The sequence below is a fragment of the Triturus cristatus genome, chromosome 12 (genome assembly GCF_964204655.1).
Source record: "Triturus cristatus chromosome 12, aTriCri1.1, whole genome shotgun sequence".
Taxonomy (NCBI): Eukaryota; Metazoa; Chordata; class Amphibia; order Caudata; family Salamandridae; genus Triturus; species Triturus cristatus.
In genome coordinates, this window is record NC_140595.1 from 815,197,366 (window position 1) to 815,221,718 (window position 24,353).

Sequence of the window (24,353 nt, forward strand, 5' to 3'; positions counted from 1 at the left end):
CTTCTTGGGGGCTTTTCAGCCACCCCACCAGACTGCTGGCATGGAAGCCACAGGAGCTGGAGAGACCCTTTACCATGAAGGGTGGAGGGCGGGTGCACTCCGGGGGGTGGGGTGGAGGCAGGGGCCACACTGGGCGAGGTGCATCTTGGGAACGTTCTTTAAGCTGAAGGAGACCCCCACCTCGACCCCCCAAAAGCAGCTGCATATTTCAAAACATTATACAACCTTGGCATGTACGTGGAGTTCACATATCTGTATACACCTCCCAGATCAATACCCTTCACCAAACCCTCCCAACTGTTCGTTCACTCCTAAAAACTCCGGGGCTTATTTATGAGCCTTGCAACACTGATGCCCTGCTGGTGTGTCACTTTTTGCGATGCGCCGACAGCGTAAAAATTTGCCATGTTGCGCACTATTTAAAAAGTGACGCAGACGCGTCACTTTGTAAACCCCTCCGCTACATTATACCTGCGTCAGGTATAATTTATACAGGGTGGGCGTTCCCCTGCATCGAAGCCTCACAGAAGTGGCGCATTGAAATCTATGATATTTCGGTGCGCCACTTCTAGGACGCCATTGCGTGAAAACCTTACGCCTGCTTCAAGTGGGTGACAAAGGCCCTTTCACATGGGGCTTGCCCCATCCCCATGTGAAAGGACACATTGCTGGAGTTGTGTCTTTTTTCAGACACACCCCAGCAATGCCCCACTTTTGTGCATACAGATACGTCAGTAATACTGATGTATCTGTAACTCCTTGCGACATGATGCGCCGTACTTTAAATACGGCGCATCTATGGTCCTGGTGTCGCAAGGAGGGCGCGCTGAGAAGCGTCGCAGCGATGCAACACTTCATAAATGAGGCCCTCTGTACTTTAACCTTGTCACCATTTTGAAAGCGTTTTCCCAGAAATCCTTGCGAGGCGTGACCTAGCAGGCACATATACCTTTTCTATATATTTTCACATACAGCGGTAAAGACAAGGCATTGATATTACCCACTCACTGGTAATCAACCGAAAGATGCAAGCTAATTCAGACTTTTAAAGTGTGGCCTGAATGTTGTAGACTGATTCAAGCAGCATGTCTCACACCCACTGAGCTATATTATAGGCTTTTCTGATGAGATGGTAATGCCCTGGCTGGTTCTCCCTTGGCACTACTGGAATGACCCAGTGCTGGCAGAATGAGCCCTATTGTGGCGGAAGGATTTGTGGTTGTAAATGTGGAACCGGATCGCCCAACTTCTAATCCCTGCTTCCCCACTAGACCAAGCTCTGTGATCTTGACCAAATTGCTTCACCTCCCTCTTCCTATGTTTCCTTATTGTGAAACCCACAAGACTAACAGACTAGTAATTTCCTAATTAATTTCTATATAAACAACCATTTACAAATGCAGAGGGTTGGACTTTGGCACACTGTCTCTTTACAACGGTGACCTCGACAAGCACCGATGTGTCATGGGTGTCACAAACAGGGCTGACTAAGCATGTTCACCAGTGTAGACATTGCATCTATCTATTTGCAGGAGTCTTGCTCTATTCTGAGTCTACCAGGGTTTGTCTCAAACAAATTCAAACGTGATTGTGGCCTGTGAGTATGTAACATCGCTCCATGACCTCAGACTATAATGAGCTTCTATTTACATAGACAGAAATGTATTGAGTTCCCTGACAGGTACATGAATATATGGCTCAGCCTATATTTTACACAGGGCCACTGGAATTATGCAACTGTGCGGCTACGGCGTTTTTCACATAATTAAGGATTTGCTTCATTTGCCACATAAGTCTCTAAAAGTGCAGTGACATGTGTTGCAGCGCAGTAAAAGGCCCTTTGCAAATGTTTACTGGTCACCTTTCTGTTGCTTATTGCTGTATTTGGATATTAAACTGCTACTAATGAGGGGCACCCAACTCCCAGACCCTATTAAGAAATGTAAAAACAACAAAATAATGAGGTAATACTATTATAAAATGTGCTGCGTTACGCCTCATCATTTGCTTACCTTGCCGCATAATTTGCTGAACCTTGCGGCATAATTTGCCCTCCCTCACCACATAATTCCAGTGGCCCTGATTATACATCACATATTATACACTTCAGTGGTCCTAGGCAGTAACATGCATCAGTGGTCTCCGACATTAAGTGCATCAGTGGTCCTAGGCAGTAACACCCATCAATGGTGTTAGATAGTATATGCATCTGTGGTTCTAGGCAATTACACCCATCAATAGTCCCAGACATTAAATGCATCAGTGGTTCTAGGCAGTAACACGCATCAATGGTCCCAGACATTAAATGCATCAGTGGTTCTACGCAGTAACAACTACCAGTGACCACATGCAATATATTCAGAGGTGGGCCTAGGCAGTGTATACATCTATGGTCCCAGACATTCAATGCATCAGTGGTTCTATGCAGTAACAACTACCAGTGACCGCATGCAATATATGCAGAGGTGGGCCTAGCGAATGTATACATCTATGGTCCCAGACATTAAATGCATCAGTGGTTCTATGCAGTAACAACTACCAGTGACCGCATGCAATATATGCAGAGGTGGGCCTAGGCAGTGTATACATCTATGGTCCTCGACATTAAATGCATCAGTGGTTCTATGCAGTAACAACTACCAGTGACCGCATGCAATACATGCAGAGGTGGGCCTAGCGAATGTATACATCTATGGTCCCCGACATTAAATGCATCAGTGGTTCTAGGCAGTAACATGCATCAGTGCTCCCAGACATTAAATGCATCAGTGGTTCTACGCAGTAACAACTACCAGTGACTGCATGCAATATATGCAGAGGTGGGCCTAGGCAGTGTATACATCTATGGTCCTCGACATTAAATGCATCAGTGGTTCTACGCAGTAACAACTACCAGTGACCGCATGCAATATATGCAGAGGTGGGCCTAGCGAATGTATACATCCATGGTCCCAGACATTAAATGCATCAGTGGTTCTATGCAGTAACAACTACCAGTGACCGCATGCAATATATGCAGAGGTGGGCCTAGCGAATGTATACATCTATGGTCCCAGACATTAAATGCATCAGTGGTTCTATGCAGTAACAACTACCAGTGACCGCATGCAATATATGCAGAGGTGGGCCTAGGCAGTGTATACATCTATGGTCCTCAACATTAAATGCATCAGTGGTTCTATGCAGTAACAACTACCAGTGACCGCATGCAATACATGCAGAGGTGGGCCTAGCGAATGTATACATCCATGGTCCCAGACATTAAATGCATCAGTGGTTCTATGCAGTAACAACTACCAGTGACCGCATGCAATACATGCAGAGGTGGGCCTAGGCAGTGTATACATCTATGGTCCTCGACATTAAATGCATCAGTGGTTCTATGCAGTAACAACTACCAGTGACCGCATGCAATATATGCAGAGGTGGGCCTAGGCAGTGTATACATCTATGGTCCCCGACATTAAATGCATCAGTGGTTCTACGCAGTAACAACTACCAGTGACCGCATGCAATATATGCAGAGGTGGGCCTAGCGAATGTATACATCCATGGTCCCAGACATTAAATGCATCAGTGGTTCTATGCAGTAACAACTACCAGTGACCGCATGCAATATATGCAGAGGTGGGCCTAGCGAATGTATACATCTATGGTCCCAGACATTAAATGCATCAGTGGTTCTACGCAGTAACAACTACCAGTGACCGCATGCAGTATATGCAGAGGTGGGCCTAGGCAGTGTATACATCTATGGTCCCCGACATTAAATGCATCAGTGGTTCTAGCCAGCAACATGCATCAAAAGTCCCAGACATTAAATGCATCAGTGGTTCTAGCCAGCAACATGCATCAATGGTCCCAGACATTAAATGCATCAGTGGTTCTAGCCAGCAACATCCATCTATGGTCCCCGACATTAAATGCATCAGTGGTTCTACGCAGTAACAACTACCAGTGACCGCATGCAATATATGCAGAGGTGGGCCTAGGCAGTGTATACATCTATGGTCCCCGACATTAAATGCATCAGTGGTTCTACGCAGTAACAACTACCAGTGACCGCATGCAATATATGCAGAGGTGGGCCTAGCGAATGTATACATCTATGGTCCCAGACATTAAATGCATCAGTGGTTCTACGCAGTAACAACTACCAGTAGCTGCATGCATTATATGCAGAGGTGGGCCTAGCGAATGTATACATCTATGGTCTCAGACATTAAATGCATCAGTGGTTCTACGCAGTAACAACTACCAGTGACCGCATGCATTATATGTAGAGGTGGGCCTAGCGAATGTATACATCTATGGTCTCAGACATTAAATGCATCAGTGGTTCTATGCAGTAACAACTACCAGTGACCGCATGCATTATATGCAGAGGAGGGCCTAGCGAATGTATACATCTATGGTCCCAGACATTAAATGCATCAGTGGGTCTATGCAGTAACAACTACCAGTAGCTGCATGCATTATATGCAGAGGTGGGCTTAGGCAGTGTATACATGCATTGTCCCAGACATTATATGCATCATTGGTTGCAGGAAGCAACATGCATCAGTGGTCCCACATATTAAAAGATTCCTAGAAAGTAACATGCATCGTAGGCTCCAGACATTAAACGCATCAGTGGTCCTAGGCAGTAACATGTATCCGTGGTCCCAGACATTATATGCATCAGTGGGCTCATACATTATATGCATAAGTGGTTCTAGGCAGCATATACATCCATGGTCCCAGACATTATATGCATCCGTGGTCCTAGGCAGTAACATGCATCAGTGCTCTCAGACATTATATGCATCAGTGGTCCTAGGCAGTAACATGCATCCGTGGTCCCAGACATTATATGCATCAGTGGGCTCATACATTATATGCATAAGTGGTTCTAGGCAGCATCTACAGCCATGGTCCCAGACATTATATGCACCCATGTTCCTAGGCAGGAACATGCATCAGTGCTCTCAGACATTATATGCATCAGTGGCCCTAGGCAGTAACATGCGCCACTGGTCTTTGACATTATATACATCAATGGTTCAGGCAGTAACATGCATCAGTGGTCTCAGACATTATATTTGTCAGTGGTCCTATGCAGTGACATGCATCAGTGATCCTAGGCAGTGACATGCATCCGTGGTCCTAGACATTATATGCATCAGTGGTCCTAGGCAGTAACATGCATCAGTGGTCTCAGACATTATATTTGTCAGTGGTCCTAGGCAGTAACATGCATCAGTGGTCCTAGGCAGTAACATGCATCAGTGGTTGCAGACATTATATTTGTCAGTGGTCATAGGCAATAACATGCATCAGTGATCCTAGGCAGTGCCATGCATCCGTGGTCCCAGACATTATATGCATCAGTGGTTCTAAGCAGTGACATGCATCAGTGGTCTCAGACATTATATTCGGCAGTGGTCCTAGGCAGTAACATTCATCGTGGTGCCAGACAATGTTATGCATCCATTGTCCCAGTAGTAACATGCACTAATGGTGTCAGACATTATATCCATCAGTGGTTCAAGTCAGTAATTTGCATCTGTGGTCCCAGACGTTGTATGCATCAGTGGTTCAAGGCAGTAATTTGCATCAGTGGTCCCAGACATTATATGCATCCGTGGTCCAAGGCAGTACCATGCATTAGTGGTGTCAGGCATTATATGCATCAGTGATCCTAGGCAGTAACATGCATCAATGGTCCTAGACATTATATGCATCAGTGGCTCTAGGCAGTGACATGCATTAGTGGTCTCAGACATATTCGTCAGTGGTCCTAGGCAGTAACATTCATCATGGTGTCAGAAAATGTTATGCATCCATTGTCCCAGTAGTAACATACATCAATGATGTCAGACATTATATGCATCAGTGGTTCAAGGCAGTAATATGCATTAGTGGTCTCTGACATTATATCGATCATTGGTCCTGGGCTGTAACATGCATCAGAGGTCTTTGACATTATATGCATCAATGGTTCTAGGCAATAACATGCATTAGTAGTGGTATTCAGACAGAATATCGAGTTGGAAATGTCGACTTACACTAATATCGAGTTGTAAATATCGTGACACAGACACATCGACAGCAAGAATATCGTAGTCAAGAATATCGAATTTAAGGTAAGAAATATTGTTTTCAAAAATAGTTGTTTAAAATATCGATTTTTAAATTAGCGTTATGTAATTTAGTTTATATTTTAAATGTATGTGATGTATTTTTTTGTATAAGTATTGTTTATGTTTTTTAATATATGTGTTACATATTTAGTTGTTAGCAATTTTATTTTAATTACATTTTGCATTTTTCAGTTCCGCAGCGGGTTGTGGGTTTATAGAGGAATAGGGTGGGAAGTAATTTAATTATAATAAATTAATGATTATTTTTTATTTATTAATATTTATTTAATTGAGATTTTATAGTGTTCATTGTGGAAGTAATTTCTTTGTAATTAATTATTAACTGGTTGTTAATTAATATTAATTAATTAATTGATGATTAATTATGGTAATTGTGTAAAAAAAAATAGGTGTGGGTTGTGGGGTTTATAGGGGTAAAGGGTGGGGAGTAAATTATTTTTACTTACTTTATAATTAGTTGTTAAATGCTATTAGTTTTGTAATTAAAAATACATTTTAATTGTGTAATTAATTTTTGTACAGTTTAATTTTAGCTGTGGTTTGTTGGGATTATTGGGGTAAAGGGTGGGAAGTAAGGAATATGCTACTTACCAGTATGCATCTGTTCTTGGCATGTAGAGCTGCAGAGTTGTACACTTAGCATAGGTCGCCATCTGGTGTTGGGCCCGGATGTTTGCAGTTTGTTTTTCTTCTTGGACAGTCTTTGGAAGTCACGAGTTTGGTGACTCCTCCTTCGGTCCGTACTGCGCATGGGCTTCGGCTCCATCCTCAGATTGTTTTTCGCCAACAGGGAAATGATGGAGCGTAGTAATAACAGTGAGAAACCCATGTGTTGTATCTAAATAAGATGTACTGGAACGGATACAGGTAGCCGGGGAGGCGGGTGGGCGTGTACAACTCTGCAGCTCTACATGCCAAGAACAGATGCATACTGGTAAGTAGCATATTCCGTTCGAGGCATATGAGCTGCAGATTGTACACTTAGCATAGATTATATAGCAGTACCCAACCTTAGCGGCGACCACCGGTATCCGTTGCAGCTGTTTGAAAAAGTGTCTTTAGTACAGCCTGGCCCACCCTAGCTTGCTGCTTGGAATGCACATCTACACAGTAGTGTTTTGTGAAGGTGTGCGGTGTAGACCATGTGGCTGCCTTGCAGATGTCATCTAAGGGTATATTCCCTAGAAAAGCCATAGAAGCCCCTAACTTTCTTGTAGAGTGGGCTTTAGGGGGAACAGATAATGTTCTCTTTGCCTTTTGATAGCAAATTTGTATGCATTTTACAATCCACCTAGCTATCCCTGATTTTGAAATGGGGTTGCCTTTATGTGGTGGAGAGAAGGAAACGAACAATTGTTTAGTCTTCCTGAAGGGTTGCGTTCTTTGTATGTAGTATAGTAACGCCCTTTTTACATCAAGTGTGTGTAAGGCTCTTTCTGCAACAGATTGGGGTTGCGAGAAGAAGACAGGTAATTCCACTGATTGATTGAGGTGGAAGGGGGAAATGACTTTGGGCAGAAACTTCGGATTTGTGCGAAGTATGACCTTGCTGTGATGCATTTGTATGTAGGGTTCCTGTATGGTGAACGCTTGTATTTCACCAACCCTTCTAAGGGAAGTGATAGCTACAAGGAAAGCTGTTTTCCAGGTGAGAAACTGTAGCTCACATTTGTGCATTGGTTCGAAGGGCGGACCCATTAGTCGTGTAAGAACTAAATTTAGATTCCATACAGGGGAAGGTGGTGCCCTGGGAGGAATTACTCGTTTAAGGCCTTCCATGAAGGCTTTAATAGCGGGCACTCTGAAGAGTGATAAATGCTGCCTGTTTTGTAGATAAGCAGCGATCGCTGCTAGGTGTAGGCGTATGGATGAATATGCCAGGTTACACCTGTGAAGATGGAGCAGATAGCATATGATGTGCTGTATGGATGCATCTAGAGGGTTGATTGTATTGTTGCGGCAGTAAATTACAAATCTTTTCCACTTTGCGGCATAGCATGCTCTAGTGGTAGGACGTCTGGCTTCCATGATGATGTTCATACAATCAGGGGAAAGGTTAAGGTATCCGAATTCTAGGATTTCAGGAGCCAGATCGCCAGGTTGAGCTGAGCTGGGTCCGGGTGCCTGATTTCTCCATGGTTCTGGGTTAGGAGGCATGGGGATAGATGCAGTTTTTGATGTGGTACCACTGACAGTTGTAGTAGCGTGGTGTACCACGGCTGCCTGGCCCACGTCGGAGCTACCAGAATGAGTGTGAGGGAGTGCTGTTGTAGCTTCCTGACCACTAATGGAATTAGTGGGAGAGGTGGAAAGGCGTATGCAAATCTGCCTGACCAGTTCATCCATATCGCATTGCCCTTGGACAATGGGTGTGGGTATCTGGCGGCGAAGCTTGGGCATTTTTTGTTTTCGTGGGTGGCGAAGAGGTCTATCTGAGGATGCCCCCACTGTTGGAAGAATGGGTGAAGAACTTGTGGATGCAGTTCCCATTCGTGTATTTGTTGCGTTTGTCTGCTGAGCAGATCTGCCATGGTGTTTTGTACGCCTGGAACGTGCTGTGCCAGGAGAAAGATGTTTTGAGGAATTGCCCATCTCCATATGCTCTGGGCTAAGCGGGAGAGCTGGGGAGAGTGTGTCCCCCCCTGTTTTTGGATATAATACATTGCAGTCATATTGTCTGTGCGAATGAGGACTGCTTTGCCCGAAATCTGTTTTTGGAAAGATTTTAGGGCTAGAAAGATCGCCAAGAGCTCCAGATGGTTGATGTGGAGCGATTTTTGCTGTGGCGTCCATAGACCTTGCATGGTGAGGTGTAGAAGGTGCGCTCCCCAGCCGGAGAGCGATGCGTCCGCTGTTAGAGTCACTTGAGGAACCGGGTCCAGGAACGGCCGCCCTTTGGAAAGGTTTGTGGTGTTCCACCACTGCAGAGAGTGATGTGTGCGGCCGTCCACCAACACCAGATCCGTCAGCTGACCCTGGGCCTGGTTCCACTGTTGTGCTAGGCACTCTTGAAGTGGACGCATGTGGAGTCTTGCATGGGGCACTATGAAAATGCAAGACGCCATCATTCCTATGAGCTTCATAAACACTCTTGCTGGAAGAGAGTGCTGAGGAAGGAATGTTTTGCGTAAGGCTTGAATGCTTGTGATTCTGGCTGAGTTTGGATAGGCAATACCCTTGGAGGTGTCTATAGTGGCCCCGAGGTATTGCTTTGTGTGAGATGGTATGAGGTGGGACTTTTGGTAGTTCACCGTGAAGCCTAGCTGGTGGAGCAGTTGGATGGTGCTGTTTGTATGCTGCACACATTGGTCGTAGGACGCGGCTTTTATCAGCCAGTCGTCTAGGTAAGGGAAGACGTGAATATGTTGACGTCTGAGGTGTGCTGCTACTACTGCTAGGCATTTGGTAAACACCCGTGGTGCGGTGGTGACCCCGAAGGGGAGAACCGTGAATTGGTAATGTTGCCCGTCCACCACGAACCTGAGGTATTTCCTGTGAGAGGGGTGTATTGGAATGTGAAAGTATGCGTCTTTCAGATCCAAGGTTGTGAGAAAGTCTCCCTGGCAGAGGAGTGGGAGGACTTGTTGTAGAGTGACCATGTGAAAATGGTCTGAGTGTATGTAGGCATTTAGAGGCCGGAGGTCCAGAATGGGTCTGAGGGTCTCGTCTCTCTTTGGTATTAAGAAATATAGAGAGTAGACCCCTAGATTTCGTTGGTTGACGGGGACCTGCTCTATAGCATGTTTTTGCAGGAGTAAAAGTACCTCTTGTTTGAGCAGTGTGGAATGTTCTTGAGACATTGGACGGTGCCTTGGTGGGATATTGGGTGGGGTAGATGTTAGCTCTAGACAGTACCCTGACCGAATGATTTGGGTCACCCATTTGTCCGATGTTATGGACTCCCATACGTGGATAAAGTTTTGTAGTCTGCCCCCGACCGGAGTGGAATGGTCTGGGGGGAGCGGAGGGGAGTCATTGTGCGGGGGGGGTGGCAGAACGGGTGTTGTTGGTTTTGCCCCTGCCCTTATTGTTGTTACCCCTGTAACCACCTCTCTGATTGCCCTTTGAAAAGGTATTTTGAGGAGGGGACTTGCAGGAGGTAGAGGCGTTATCGGTGGAGGAGCCTCTACCTGTGCCACGAAAGGACGAGCGTCGAAAGGAACGTTTGGAGGCTTGTGTTTGGAGTGCCCCCATAGACTTTGCTGTGTCTGTGTCTTTCTTCATCTTTTCGAGCGCTTCGTCTACCTTTGGCCCAAAGAGTGTTTCCTGGTCAAAGGGGTGATTGAGTATGGATGCCTGGACTTCAGGTTTGAACCCTGAGATCCTGAGCCAGGCGTGGCGGCGAAGCAGGACACTGGTATTTATGGCCCTAGAAGCAGTGTCGGCTGCATCGAGGGCACACTTAATGGAGGTGTTTGTGATTAGTTTACCCTCCTGTATAAGGTCATGAGCCTTGTGCTTGTATTTTTCTGGAAGGTGCTGCATAAGAGCCTCTAGTTCGTCATAGTGTGCTCTATCATATCGCGCAAGCAGTGCTTGTGTGTTTGCAATGCGCCACATGTTTGCAGCTTGGGAGGCGGTGCGTTTACCAGACGCGTCCAGAAGTTTAGATTCTTTGTCTGGCGGTGGGGCATCTCCTGAGGATTGGGAGTTAGCCCGCTTTCTAGCTGTGGAGACAACTAGGGAATCTAGGGGAGCAGGGCCCTTGATGTAAGCAGGGTCTGTGGGTGCCGCCTTGTACTTCTTCTCTATTCTAGGGTTCAGTACTCTGGCTCTGACAGGGTCTTTGAACACCTCTGTAGCGTGCTTGGTGACACCCTTAAGCATGGGTAAAATGGAAGTAGATTTGTCTTGTATATCAAATGTATCCAGTAGGAAGTCTTCTTCTACTGGTTCACTGTGCATGTCCACCCCATGGTAGTGTGCTGCTCTCTGCACTAAATGATGAAACCCTAAGGAGTCCTCTGGAGGAGACGGCCTTGATGGGTATAGGTCGTCCTGAGGTACATTGGGTATATCAGGGTTATTGTAATCCTCCCATGGATCTGGGGTCCCTGGTGGAGTGGGATCCATTGGGGCGTCTGCCGGGTAATTGTCCGGATCCCCATCATCCGGATCTGGGGATGGGGCCGGATCGTAGTGAGGTAAAGGTGGCGGAGACCTGTGAGGTGGAGGCGGTGGAGGAGGTGGAGTGGGTAGGGGAGGCGGTGGTGGGGAGGGCACTCTGAGGGGAGAAGTAGCAGAGTCCTTCCTTTTGGGTGGAGGAGGAGGAGCCGGAGCATCAAGGCGTCTTTTCTTGGTAGTTAAAGTCAAAAGCCCAGTCTTTGGATCTTTGGACAAAGTCTTTTGTAAAGGGTCTGGTGTAAACAGAGCCAACGGTGTCGAGTCGTCTGTCGGCACCGGTGATTTCGGAACCGGGGGTTTCGATGGTCTGTGTGCGCCATGCTTTTTTGAGGTCTCCGGGTGTTTCGGCGTCGAATGATGTTTCGGCGCCGGAGCGTCGGTGCCGACAGATTTGTGTTTGTGTTTGGTCGGCACCGAGTGTCCAGGCTTCGGCACCGGTGGTTTCGGAGTCGAGCTGGATTTTGCAGTCTTCGGTGCCGGATGCTGTTTTTCGGCACCGGGTGTCGGCTGGCTCGATCCCGAGCTGCCATGAGACTTTGGGTGCTTCGACACCGGGCCCGAAGGTGGGGTGATCGAAGTTTTGGTTTTGGTTTTGGTTTTGCCCAGGCCGGCAGGCGAGGGAGTAACCTGAGTCTCTTTGGTTTTCGGCGCGGGGGTGGGAGGGGGCATAGTACTCACGGCCCGCTGCGCTGGTGTAACGTCCTCCACGTCGGAGTCGTCGGCCTCGGAAGCGCTGACGACGTCTTCCTCCTGCTCGGTGTGTGTTTGCCCCGAAGCTTCGGCGTCGTCTCCGAAGATGTCCGGTGGAGCTGCCGAGGATGAGTGCGCCATGGTGCGTCGAGCTCTTCGATCTCGGATGGTCTTCTTCGATCGAAAAGACTTGCAGGCGGGGCAGTCTCTAGCCTCGTGTTCCGGAGAGAGGCAAAGGTTACACACCTGATGGAGGTCGGTGTGGGGAAATTTAGACCCACATTTTGGGCACTTTTTGAACGGAGTCCTTTCCATCGGCCGGGACCGGAGTCGCGGAGGGCCCGAAGGCCGGTGTCGATGTACGGGATGGAGAAAAGTGCCGCTTCGAGAGATGAAGATGATGAAGGAACTCGAAGAATCGAGGATTTTCCGTCGAGGCTGGAACCGTAGAAGTTCGAAGCCGGAGCACGAAGTATCACATCCGAGCCCGATGGCGGAAAAAAACAATCTGAGGATGGAGCCGAAGCCCATGCGCAGTACGGACCGAAGGAGGAGTCACCAAACTCGTGACTTCCAAAGACTGTCCAAGAAGAAAAACAAACTGCAAACATCCGGGCCCAACACCAGATGGCGACCTATGCTAAGTGTACAATCTGCAGCTCATATGCCTCGAACATTAATTTTTACATGTATTAATTTGTTTTTTAATTAATAATATTTCTTTAATTGATAATTGTGGAAACATTTTTTTTAGGTGTGGCTTGTGAATTCTGTGGTGTTATAGGGTAGGAAGTAAATTACATTTATGTAATAATTAATGTTTTTGTCTCTAAATAATTTCTAACTAAAAATATTTATTTGTTTGAAAAATATTTTTTTATTTTAATTATTATAATATTTGTAGGTATTTGTCATATGTATTTAACAATATAATATGCTTTTATTTATTTTATTTTTAATCTTAAATATATTTGTATTTTAATTTTTAACATATTCATATTTTTTGTATTTATTTTTTTATTTTGCTTGCTTTTAATTTTGAACTGACTGGAGTGGGAATACTAATTTTTACTCCTCCTCAATCTAACACTTTCCCTACTGTTGCACTGACTGGAGTGAAAATAGTAAATTTCATCCCTGCGCTATCCAACACTTTCTCCATTGTTGCACTCACTGGAGTGGTAATAATAATTTTTACCCCTCCGCTATCCAACACTTTCCCCTTTGTTGCACTGACTGGAGTGGGAATAGTAAATTTTATCCATCGCTATCCAACACTTTACCTACTGTTGCACTCACTGGAGTGAGAATAGTAATTTTTACCCCTCACCTATCCAACACTTTCCCTACTGTTGCACTCATTGTAGTGGGAATCGTAATTTCCTCCCCTCCGCTACCCAACACTTTCCCTACTGTTGCACTCATTGGAGTGAAAATAGTTCTTTTTACCCCTCCGCTATCCATCATTTTCCATACTGTTGCACTGACTGGAGTAGGAATAGTACATTTTAACCCTCCACTATCCAAACACTTACTCTACTATTGCACTCACGGGAATGGGAATAGTCATTTTTACCCCTCCGCTATCCAACAGTTTTCATACTGTTGCACTCATTGGAGTGGGAATAAATAATGTTATAATTATAAAATAAATTAAAATAAATAGTTTATTAATGGTTTTAAAGTAAATATATTTATATCTACATATATATATATTATATATGTGTTTTTAACTTCTTTCATTAAGCTTATTTGTTATATTTCTTAAAAAGTATATTAAATCTATGTTTTTAAATTGATGTTATTATTTACTATATGTAATATTTATTGGTATATATATATATATATATATATATATATATATATATATATATATATATATATATATATATATATATATCTATATTATCTACTGGTGGTCGCCAGTAGATAGTTATAGTTAGGACCGTGTTTCCATAGGAAATCTCAAAATTCTATTTTGAATAACTTTGGCGCCGGTTGACGAATCTTCGCGAAATTTTCAAAACTAATGGGGCGCTCCGCTCAGCTCCTACCGTGAAAGTCTCAGGGGGATTCGTCAAGCGGGGGCCGAGAAAAAAGGGGGGTCCCAAAACGCGTTTTCCCCATGCATTTTCCCATAGGACCTTTAGTCGAAGGTACAGCCCGAACGGCTGAACAGAATTACTTGAAATTTGGCAAAGAGGTAGTCCTCAGGTCAGGGAAGTGCCTTTTGCATATATGGAGTCAATCTGTTCAGTAGTTCCTGAGAAAATTGAGTTAAAAGCTGTTGCAAAGTCATCCTGTGCCCTGGGCACCCCTCAACTTTTTGCTGACTGGAACTGGTGGTAACTGACTCTGACTGACCCTGGGCTCTGCCTAACCAGGCCCAGGGCCAGTGCCAAGCTGAAAGGAACACATTAGATGTATATAATAGGGCAGGGGATTGAAACTACCTAGAGGTTCCCAGTACCCTGGGGTATGGTAGTATAGAGGCCAGCAGCTTTTTCTGCACTAGCATGTGTGCAGTGCTGAAGCCTGAGGTCAGTTTAAAAGCAGCACTGGGTGCCAGGACTGCTTTGAAACAGTAAATTGCTGGCCAAATTCGACTTAGATGCTAGGAATACAGTAAAAGGAGAATCTCCAATATTTCTACAGATTCAGAACCCCTAAAGTCTCCCCTAGTTGCACAGGGGGTGGGGGGTCCTGTAGAAATTAGGGAAATACTTATAAAATATGTTTTTATAAGCCCTGGTGCTAGAAGACTGGCCCAAGTCATTTCCCCATTGCAAACCCCATGGCCCATAGGTTAACATGGTAGAAAGTTAAAGATGAATAAATATTGATAGGAGAGGACTAGCCGGACCATTCAAAGACTTCCCAGAATGGTAGTAGTAAATCCAACAATATTATATTGTTGAATTTCTCCTAAAGTGTACATACAAGAAGTTATAAGACTTTCTTGTTTGTAAGTCCAAATTCAGCCTTCCAGTGGTCTGCCCTGATTGGTCAGAGATAAGTGGATTAGCCAGGCTGCTTTGAAGAGGTGATAAAGGGCCACTCTGCTGGGAGGGCCTTGTGCTAGTTTATAAGGTATGCCAGGCCAGGGGTGGAGTCGTAAACTATGCTCTTCAAAGGCAGAGGGGAGGCCTGGCTTTTAGTTTCATTTTGACACTCTTGACCCAGAGTCAGGGCTAGGCTTAAGGAAGGTATGTGCAGATGGTAGGGGGAGAGTCCATGGAAATAAGCCATCCCAGGGGGTGTGTTTAGCCAGCTCTTACCTCCTTGCTGGAAAATCAGCCATTATGGATTTGGAAGAAAGATGCACTCTGGGACAACATAATGCCACACTCTGCCGGATGTGGTCATAACTATGAGGAGTTACCCTGCTTTCATTGGTCAGAAGTGACCTGTGGCTTGACCCAGAGAATTTTGAATAAGTATCTGAGAGGGGCAGAGCCCTCCAGATCTGCTGCTTGAAACTACTGAAGCAAGACGTGCCCTGCTGCAAAAGTTCTGCTGTGCAAAGACTTCTAAGGCCTGACCTCTGAAAACTGCGCCATCTGAAAACTGCAGCCCTGTGGATTACCTTGCTACAAAAGGACTAAGAAGTAGACTCCCTGCAAGCTACAGGTTAACAGAGCTCAACTGGACATCCCCACAAAGAATCCCCAGCCTGGAGTACCAGTGGATTTGAAAGGGTTTTGTTCAAGTGGATTGCGGAATTGAAGTTTCACACTTTCAAGGACCCTCTTGGAGATTCCAGAACCTTGGACTGTGTGTTGGATACTTTGGGACCCGCAAGCAGAACTTCAGGAAGGAGTTCTAACTGGACCCGTCTGCTGGAGAAGGCGGCACTGCACAGTGGTGAGACATTCTCCAGAACCGCTTCTAAAGGTGTGTCCCTGTCAGAGAAAACGAAATGACTAAAAGGGGCACTGTTGGTTTCTAAGCACTAGAAAGTGACTAATCTTTAAAAATTCATAACTCTGGTTCCCTACAGTGGAATATTTTCGTTTTGGTGTCATTTAAAAGATAAAAATATTACCTATTTTTATAAATTGGTGTTGGATTTTTATTTTGTGTTGTGTCTTAATTATTTACTGAAATGGTGTTTTTGAATGCTTTACATACCTGTCTTTGAAGTTAAGCCTGTCTGCTCGCAGCCACGTTACCAAGGGTTGAGCATAGGAATAATTTTCTAAGACCTATGCTGGGTCCTATCATGTGTTAGTGGCCTTATTGCAAGTGGCAGACCTACATTTGCCCCTACCAATAACCCACTTTCCAACATTTGGTGCTCAGCGGTGTGGATGTGGACTTGCATTTAAGAAGTACACCTTTCAGTGAATGATTTAAGATTATAAAAATCCTCTAAATTGCCTTAGAACAAAACTTTTGAGTTTGATTTTTGGAATTTGGACTAAACTGTTTTTAATCCATTGTTTTGATTTTTCCAAATTGTTTTAAGTCTGTTGTGCCTAGTTTTTTGTGACCCAAAACTAGGGAACCATGGAGCTGGACCTGGCTAAACTGTCCCAGTTCACAGTGGGTGATCTTAGGGTACAGTGTAGGCTTAGGGGGCTGCCTGCTTCCAACAAGATTAAGAAGACAGCGTTGCTTAAGTCCCTAATGGCCTGGGCTGGGGTAGCTGAGGAGACGCAAGGGGGGTGGGAGGATGTTCCCCCCAACCTCACCCGAGAGAGGGGTGAGGATGAGACCTCTCCCATTGTGACTAGTGTTAGCCAGGTGAATGAAGGTGGTGGTGGGAGTGGGGAAGGGTCCCTTACTCAGGTACCACTACTGTCCCTTGCAGAGAGACAGCTTCAGGCTCAATTAGAGCTGATTGCCTTGGAGAAGGAGAAATTCGAACTGGCTAAGAGAAGATGGGAGAGGGAGGAGGAGAAGAGGAATGGTGGCAGCGAAAGTGAAGAGGATGTTGAGATGTCCAGGGGTGGTAGATTTGAACCTAAACTTCCCAAGGGCATAGTACCTAAGTACACTGAGGGGGATGACATTGACAAGTGGCTAGCAGCTTTTGAGAGGGCCCTTAAAATGAGTAGGGTCCACTCTAGGTATTGGGGTGCACTCCTGTGGGAGTTGATTCCAGTAGCTGGGAGGGATAGGCTCCTGACCCTGAAGGGAGAGGATGCAGAATCATACCAGCAGATGAAGGCATGCTTAGTCAAGAGATTTGGTCTGACTCCAGAGCAGTACAGGGTGAAGTTTAGAGGCACCCAGAAATTGAGTTCAAAGTCTTGGGTAGACTTTGTGGACATTTCAGTGAAGGCACTGGAAGGCTGGATTGTTGGTAACACAGTTGGCTCATATGAGGGATTGTATAATTTGTTTTTGAAAGAACATATACTTGCGCAGAAGAGAAGTTACGCCAGTATCTAGTGGACTCTAAGCTGACAGACCCCAGAGAGCTGGGAGAAGCAGCTGATGAGTGGGTGAGAACCCGGGTTTCCATTCAGCACCAGGGGGGTGACCAGAAGAAAGGAGGACAGGTCCCTCCCCAGGGGAAAGCCCAGGGAAATGAAGGTCAAAAACCTAAGGAGTCCTCCAAAGACCCACAAAAACCTGCACAAGGAGGGGGGGCCCCGAGCCAACCCAAATTCAATGGGAGGGGGTATCAGGGAAAGAATGGTAGGTTCTTTGATCCCTCAAAGGTGGGTAAGTGCTTTGACTGTAACCAGCCAGGGCACAAACAGGGAGATGCTGTCTGCGCCAAGAAGCTCCCCCCTAAGGGGCCATCCACAGGGATTGCCAGTGTCAGTGTAGGGGTGGAGAGTGGTGCCCCAGAGAGGGGTAGTCAGGTGGTGGAAGCAACATTAGTGTCCCTGGGTGGGGTGAATATTGCAACCCTTGCTGCCTTACCTCCAAACATGGACAAGTACAGGCAGAGGCCTAAAGTGAATGGGGCCGAGGTTGAGGCTATCAGAGACACTGGGGCTAGTGTAACTATGGTCCTGGATGAACTGGTGCCTCCAGAGAGGCTGCTACCTGGTGAGTTTCACCAGGTGACATATGCAGACAGCACTACCAAACTCCATCCTATGGCTGTGGTGGATTTGGAATGGGGAGGTGTGACAGGCCCTATGAAGGTAGCTGTGTCAAAGGTGCTCCCAGTCCAGTGTTTACTGGGCAATGATCTTGAAGCCTCTGTGTGGTCAGAGGTGGAGAGAGGACTCCATATGAAAATATTGGAGCTCCCTGAGTGGGTATGTGCTGTGACTAGGTCACAGACTAGCCAGAAGGGAGGGGCTGGACACTTGGACCCTGGAACAAAGGGCCAAGCGTCCAAGGACAAGGGCACTGGGCCTGGTGAGCCAGCCCAGGGAACTCCAGAGGTGCAGGAAGAATCTAACCCTGATGGGGAGGATCTGGCCTCTGAGGGAGGGACTCCATCCCTGCCAGAGCTGTCAGATTTGGCAGAACTGACAGGAGCAGGTGGACCCTCCAGAGAGGAGTTCAGTCAGGGACAGCGTGACTGTCCCACCCTTGAGAGCTTGAGGCGGATTGCTTCTAAGCAAGAGGAGGGGGATGACAGTGGGTTTCACAGACTCTACTGGGAAGATGGACTGCTTTATACTGAGGCCAGAAACCTCAAGGAGGGGGCCACCCGGAGGTTGGTGGTGCCCCAGAAGTACAGAGAGTTCATCCTGACTTTGAGTCATGATATCCCCTTGGCAGGACATTTGGGACAGACAAAGACATGGAACCGGTTGGTGAACCATTTCTACTGGCCCCTTATGTCTGAAAAGGTAAAGGAGTTTTGCAGCTCCTGTGTCACCTGTCAGGCCAGTGGCAAGGCAGGGGGCAAGACAAAGGCTCCTCTAATACCACTACCAGTGGTGGGGGTTCCTTTTGAAAGGATGGGGATGGACATTGTTGGTCCCCTGGACCCACCTACTGCATCAGGGAATAGGTATATCTTAGTGGTAGTTGACCACGCCACTAGGTACCCTGAAGCCATACCTCTTAGAACCATTGATGCTCCTGCTGTGGCTAGAGCACTGATTGGTGTGTTCACCAGAGTGGGTTTTCCAAAAGAGGTGGTGTCAGATAGGGGCACGAACTTCCTGTCCAGCTATCTGACTGCTATGTGGGATGAGTGTGGTGTCAACTACAAGTTCACCACCCCCTATCACCCACAAGGAAATGGTCTTGTTGAGAGATTCAACAAAACCCTGAAGGGCATGATAAATGGGTTGTCAGAGAAACTCAGGAGGAGATGGGATGTTCTCCTCCCATGCTTACTGTTTGCCTACAGGGAGGTGCCGCAGAAAGGGGTTGGTTTCAGTCCCTTTGAGTTGGTGTTTGGACACCCTGTGAGGGGGCCATTGAGCCTGCTAAGAGAGTCTTTAGAGAAGCCTCTTAAGGAAGCAAAGGACAATGTGCTTGATTATGTGCTAGGCTTGAGATCTAGAATGGCAGAGTACATGTACAAGGCAAACAGGAAACTGGAGGCCAGCCAGGAGCTCATGAAGCACTGGTATGATCAAAAGGCTACTATGCCTGAGTATAGTCCAGGACAATTGGTGTGGGTGTTGGAGCCTGTGGCTCCCAGGGCCCTCCATGACAAGTGGAGTGGGCCCTATCCAATCTTAGAAAAGAAGGGTGAGGTTACTTATTTGGTTGACCTTGGCACCCCCAGGAACCCTCACAGGGTCCTGCATGTGAATAGATTGAAAGCCCACCATGACAGGGCAGACATGACCATGTTACTGGTCACTGATGAGGGTGTGGAGGAGGAAACTGAGCCTGTGCCCGACCTCCTCTCCACTAACATGCAAGATGGGTCAGTGGAGGGAGTTGTACTCTCTCCCAAATTGACAGACCAGCAGCACAGGGACTGTAAGCAGGTGCTGGAGCAGTTTGCTGGCCTGTTCTCTTTGACCCCAGGCATCACTGAGTGGTGTGTGCACCACATTGACACTGGTGACAGCCTACCTGTCAAAAATAAACTGTACAGGTTGTCTGACCATGTCAGAGCCAGCATTAAAGCTGAGGTTGCTAAGATGCTGGAACTGGGGGTAATTGAACCGTCTGAGAGTCCATGGGCCAGTCCAGTGGTGCTGGTACCTAAACCTAATCCTCAGGGGGGACCCAAGGAGTTAAGGACTACAGAGGTTTGAATGCAGTCACAAAGACTGACGCTCACCCTATACCTAGAGCTGATGAGCTCATTGATAGGTTAGGGGCTGCTAAGTACCTGAGTACGTTTGATTTGACTTCAGGTTACTGGCAGATTGCCCTCACTGATGGAGCAAAGGAGAGGTCAGCATTCTACACCCCAGAGGGACATTATCAGTTCAAGGTAATGCCCTTTGGATTAAAGAATGCACCTGCCACCTTCCAAAGGTTGGTGAATAGGGTCTTGTCTGGGTTGGAACAGTTCAATGCAGCTTACCTGGATGATATAGCTGTATACAGTTCTACCTGGGGGGATCACTTAAACCACCTAAGGGAAGTGCTTCAGGCCATGCAGCAGGCAGGCCTGACTATTAAGGCAAGCAAGTGCCAAATAGGGCAGAGTTCTGTGGTGTACCTGGGCCACCTGGTAGGTGGGGGCCATGTACAGCCTCTCCAAGCTAAAATCCAAACTATTTTGGATTGGACAGCTCCTGTTACCCAGACTCAGGTCCGGGCATTCCTTGGACTGACAGGGTACTATAGAAGGTTTGTTAAAAATTACGGGACCATTGTGGGGCCCCTAACAGAACTGACTTCTAAAAAGAGGCCCAAAAAGGTGATTTGGACCCCAGAGTGTCAGAAGGCTTTTGACACTCTGAAAGCTGCTATGTGTTCAGCACCAGTGTTACTGGCCCCTGACTATACAAAAGAGTTTATAGTTCAGACAGATGCTTCCGAGCAAGGGATTGGGGCAGTGTTGTCACAGCTAAATGAAGGGGGCCTTGATCAGCCAGTTGCCTTTATTAGTAGGAGGCTTCTTCCCAGAGAGCAGAGGTGGAGTGCCATTGAGAGAGAGGCTTTTGCTGTGGTGTGGTCACTGAAAAAGTTCAGACCCTATTTGTTTGGGACTCACTTTCGTGTTCAAACTGACCACAGACCTCTCAGGTGGCTCATGCAGATGAGAGGGGAGAATCCCAAGCTGTTAAGGTGGTCCATTTCCCTACAGGGAATGGACTTTACAGTGGAACACAGACCTGGGGTTGCCCATGCCAATGCAGATGGACTTTCCAGGTTTTTCCACTTAGCTGATGAGGACTACCAGGGTGTAGGTTAGTAACCCATCACCTTTCGTTTGGGGGGGGGGCTATGTTGCAAAGTCATCCTGTGCCCTGGGCACCCCTCAACTTTTTGCTGACTGGAACTGGTGGTAACTGACTCTGACTGACCCTGGGCTCTGCCTAACCAGGCCCAGGGCCAGTGCCAAGCTGAAAGGAACACATTAGATGTATATAATAGGGCAGGGGATTGAAACTACCTAGAGGTTCCCAGTACCCTGGGGTATGGTAGTATAGAGGCCAGCAGCTTTTTCTGCACTAGCATGTGTGCAGTGCTGAAGCCTGAGGTCAGTTTAAAAGCAGCACTGGGTGCCAGGACTGCTTTGAAACAGTAAATTGCTGGCCAAATTCGACTTTGATGCTAGGAATACAGTAAAAGGAGAATCTCCAATATTTCTACAGATTCAGAACCCCTAAAGTCTCCCCTAGTTGCACAGGGGGTGGGGGGTCCTGTAGAAATTAGGGAAATACTTATAAAATATGTTTTTATAAGCCCTGGTGCTAGAAGACTGGCCCAAGTCATTTCCCCATTGCAAACCCCATGGCCCATAGGTTAACATGGTAGAAAGTTAAAGATGAATAAATATTGATAGGAGAGGACTAGCCGGACCATTCAAAGACTTCCCAGAATGGTAGTAGTAAATCCAACAATATTATATTGTTGAATTTCTCCTAAAGTGTACATACAAGAAGTTATAAGACTTTCTTGTTTGTAAGTCCAAATTCAGCCTTCCAGTGGTCTGCCCTGATTGGTCAGAGATAAGTGGATTAGCCAGGCTGCTTTGAAGAGGTGATAAAGGGCCACTCTGCTGGGAGGGCCTTGTGCTAGTTTATAAGGTATGCCAGGCCAGGGGTGGAGTCGTAAACTATGCTCTTCAAAGGCAGAGGGGAGGCCTGGCTTTCAGTTTCATTTTGACACTCTTGACCCAGAGTCAGGGCTAGGCTTAAGGAAGGTATGTGCAGATGGTAGGGGGAGAGTCCATGGAAATAAGCCATCCCAGGGGGTGTGTTTAGCCAGCTCTTACCTCCTTGCTGGAAAATCAGCCATTATGGATTTGGAAGAAAGATGCACTCTGGGACAACATAATGCCACACTCTGCCGGATGTGGTCATAACTATGAGGAGTTACCCTGCTTTCATTGGTCAGAAGTGACCTGTGGCTTGACCCAGAGAATTTTGAATAAGTATCTGAGAGGGGCAGAGCCCTCCAGATCTGCTGCTTGAAACTACTGAAGCAAGACGTGCCCTGCTGCAAAAGTTCTGCTGTGCAAAGACTTCTAAGGCCTGACCTCTGAAAACTGCGCCATCTGAAAACTGCAGCCCTGTGGATTACCTTGCTACAAAAGGACTAAGAAGTAGACTCCCTGCAAGCTACAGGTTAACAGAGCTCAACTGGACATCCCCACAAAGAATCCCCAGCCTGGAGTACCAGTGGATTTGAAAGGGTTTTGTTCAAGTGGATTGCGGAATTGAAGTTTCACACTTTCAAGGACCCTCTTGGAGATTCCAGAACCTTGGACTGTGTGTTGGATACTTTGGGACCCGCAAGCAGAACTTCAGGAAGGAGTTCTAACTGGACCCGTCTGCTGGAGAAGGCGGCACTGCACAGTGGTGAGACATTCTCCAGAACCGCTTCTAAAGGTGTGTCCCTGTCAGAGAAAACGAAATGACTAAAAGGGGCACTGTTGGTTTCTAAGCACTAGAAAGTGACTAATCTTTAAAAATTCATAACTCTGGTTCCCTACAGTGGAATATTTTCGTTTTGGTGTCATTTAAAAGATAAAAATATTACCTATTTTTATAAATTGGTGTTGGATTTTTATTTTGTGTTGTGTCTTAATTATTTACTGAAATGGTGTTTTTGAATGCTTTACATACCTGTCTTTGAAGTTAAGCCTGTCTGCTCGCAGCCACGTTACCAAGGGTTGAGCATAGGAATAATTTTCTAAGACCTATGCTGGGTCCTATCATGTGTTAGTGGCCTTATTGCAAGTGGCAGACCTACATTTGCCCCTACCAATAACCCACTTTCCAACAAAAGCACATAAATATCTATAGCCGCGCACCATGCGCGCACCCTAACGTGCGCGAGCGTAATTCCGATTGGTGGTTAAATGTTAGTCAACGTTCTAATCGGTCGAAATCAGGAAGTGTCGGCCGCCATTTTGTTTGTTTTGAGTGCGAGAGTGAAAAAGGAAGGTGGCGAACGTGAAAAGGGGGCAGGGTAGAGAGTTCCTGACCCCCTAGCCTTTGTCAGGGGGTCCCTGAAGGACCCCGAAGGCAGAAAAAAACATTTTAATTTTTTTCAAAAAATCGCAGAGGGCCCTAAAAAAAAAAAGAAAGAAAATACTTTTTAATACGTAGTTTATTGTAAAATAAATATATCAAAAATATAATAATACATACATAACTTAGCATTTAAAAAACCGTACAAATTCACTGAAAAAACCATAGGTTTCACACACGTTATAGTTAGGAATTAGCATTCAAAAAACCTTGCAAATTCACTTAAAAAACCATAGGTTTCACACATGTTATAGTTAGGTGGACATTTCACTCGTAAAAAACCAATGAAATTCCCCCGTTATAGTTAGTTCAGATAACTATAACTCGCGCGACCGCCACTCTATCACAAGGATGATGTCATCAGTGATGTCATGAGTGATGCCACTGACCAAGTCATGAGTGATGTAATATGTGACGTCATGAGCAGTGGATTGCGGGCGCGCGAGTTACAGTTATCTGAACTAACTATAACGGGGGAATTTCATTGGTTTTTTACGAGTGAAATGTCCACCTAACTATAACATGTGTGAAACCTATGGTTTTTTAAGTGAATATATATATATATATAAACAATATTTTGTACAACTTTATTAATAACATCAATATTTTTGTCAATATTTTTGTACTTACCTTTATGAATATAGGATGTCGATATTTTTGGCATCAATATTTATAACTCGATATTGTGGTATGGGGATATTTTGGGTGTTGATATTCTGTCAGTGAACCATCAGTGGTCTCTGACATTATATGCATCTGTGATCGTAGGCAATAACATGCATCAGTTCAGTGGATCACCTAAAGTGTCGACAGAGCCGCCCCTATAAAACCAGCCAAATCCAACAAAACCTCAAATCAA

General features: G+C 46.0%; 1 protein-coding gene across 3 annotated transcripts in view; it reads right to left on the reverse strand.

Annotated features, from left to right (window-relative positions):
- The window catches only part of LOC146782962 (phospholipid scramblase 3-like), a 102,866-nt gene that overhangs the window by 39,606 nt on the left and 38,907 nt on the right, over positions 1–24,353 (reverse strand). The gene's annotated exons all lie outside the window — the stretch shown is intronic.